We start from the raw sequence: 2,452 nt of genomic DNA, 5'->3' as shown, positions 1-2,452 counted from the left end.
AAAAAAGAAAAAAAAGAGTTAATGCATAATTGATCACGAGTGGGTTCTTTTGTATTCGAGTTATTAAGTTCTTAGGGGACTTTGTGCCTAGTGACCTAAGGCTTTTATAGTCTGGGATCCGCTAACCTAACGCTCGCTAAATGGATGCCATTGCATAAGTCTTTTGTGGACCTCACTCATTGCACGGTCAAATAAGCATTTGTTGTTGTGTTGAATAAAAAGCATGATTTTGTAATAAGCTCCAGTGATCTTGAAGTGTATAAGTCATTTTGTGGCTAGAATTTATTCTTCGTATAATTATGTGATTGCCTTGAGGATAGTCGAGTTATGATAATTGATCTAGTTTCGAAGCATATCTGTTAAGCATCCGCACACACAACGGTTCTGGTTGTATATTAGTTTTCATGATTTAATTGATCTTTATTTGCCTAATTGCATTTGTTGAGATGTCGTGAATTGGTTGGTTTAGTCATTGTGAGGGGGATTGCTGCATTTCATATAGTTTGCATTCATGCATGTGTTTGTTTTATTTTTGATTCTGCGACGCTTGAGGACAAGCATCGATTTAAGTTTAGGGGTGTGATAAATGGAATTTTATACCACTTGGAACGTCTTATAATGGCTTGAATTGATGCCTTGAAATCAAGTATTTTGTGTATTTGATGCATTTTTCTAGTGTTTGTGCATTTCAGGGTATTACTTGCATTTATGGAGAGATTTCATCAGGAATAAGCCTAGGTATGTGCTTGGCATTGCAAGTGGGAAGTCACGAGTAGAACGCAGCAGAAATCGGGAGCAAAATAAACATTTTTCCAGAAAGGTGATGGGCGCCCGCTCAGCCTGGCTGGGCGGCCGCTCAGGAAGCTTGGCGCCCGCTCAGGATTGCTGGGCGGCCGCTCAGGGTCGTAAATTAAAACAATGATTTTTAGAGTTCTATTTCTGTTGGACTTCTGACTTCTGAGATAGCTGGGTCTTGTGGGGTTTCTATATAAGTAGTTTTCAGAGACGTTTCACATGTGATGAATTGTGGTATCAATCAAGGAGCAAGGAGAGAAGGAAGAAGACCGTTTTAGCACATCGCAACGAAGAAGAGGAAGCATAGTTTTTTTGTGATTCTTTTATTCGTTGTATCAGTGGATGCTAGTTTTCTTTACTTTGAACCTTATTACTCTTATGACGTACTCTGGTTTTAATAAGTATTTTATTTAGTTTATCTTGTGTGTTATTATCATGTTTTCATATGAACCCATGATGACGATGAGTTCTATCACGGGCTAATCGTGATCATGGGGTCGTAACGGATTTACTATGGAATTCTTTAGTTAGTTGTTTAATACCTTAGTGTGTGATGATTGTATGATATCTAGCACAGGTTATGCTTATTCGTCTTATGTGCATCGCGAACATATAAGATAGTCTGTTAATCTCCTGTGAAGCGACGGTGGATCTTGAGGTTTAGAACTTGCCATGCTAGCATAGGTTCATGTATGTGTATGCATGATTAGTGAGTAACTCTAACCGTTTTACTTGCCCTGTATAATCATAAAGAATAACTTGTGCTTAAATCATTATGTTGTCAAATTCTGTAGACATATAGGGTCTCAACATAATTGAAGCCTATTCAACTTCTATCTTAATTGTGGATGTTTGGTAGAATGGTATTAGTACAACGAAAGTTGGCTTTTATCAGTTTCGTGTTGTTCGATTAATATCATCACCGTTACATGCTAAGGGTAATAACAATGACTATTGAAGGAAGTAGTAATGAAGTTATGATCTCATGTGTGTTTAATATTGTTATTTCAAGTATCAGTTAAGTGTTTAATTCTCGTAGTTAATTATAGTTAATAATTAAATCAAATCTACGTGTTATTGTCTTGACATTGAGAAGTAATCATACATTGGTGAGTAAGTGTTAATTGAACATAATTAGTCTGAGTCTCTGTGGGAACGAATCTGATTTATATCTTATACTACTTGCGAACGCGTATACTTGCATGAATTATTAGCGCGTGTTTTGTGCCTAACAGTATGGTTAGTTGGGACAAGTAAATTTTTATTTCAATTTATATTTGATCAAATCCTGATGTATATTGATCAAATCCTGATATATCCCAAATGTTGTGTTTTTAGATATTAAGCCATAAATATTTGATGTATTCTATTTTATATGCATGATAAATTAAGTGAATTTATTTGCTAATTGTGCATGTCCGAATAAATTTATCACTGTCATCATTACACATCGGTCTAGGGAGACGCGCCTTAAAAATAAATCTTTTGGTTAATTCATTCAGTTAACTCTTCAGTCTCTTAGTCTCTTGATATTCTCTTGGTTATTTAAATGACTGCTCATCCTTCGAGAAAAATCACATCTTTTCCTACCCAAACACATCTTTTCATTTCTCTCAAACAATGGCAAACCCCAGTTGGTTTTACTGTTTTGGCACAT

Source organism: Apium graveolens, chromosome 10 (assembly GCF_009905375.1).
Source record: "Apium graveolens cultivar Ventura chromosome 10, ASM990537v1, whole genome shotgun sequence".
Lineage (NCBI taxonomy): Eukaryota > Viridiplantae > Streptophyta > Magnoliopsida > Apiales > Apiaceae > Apium > Apium graveolens.
This window is presented reverse-complemented; position numbering follows the sequence as displayed.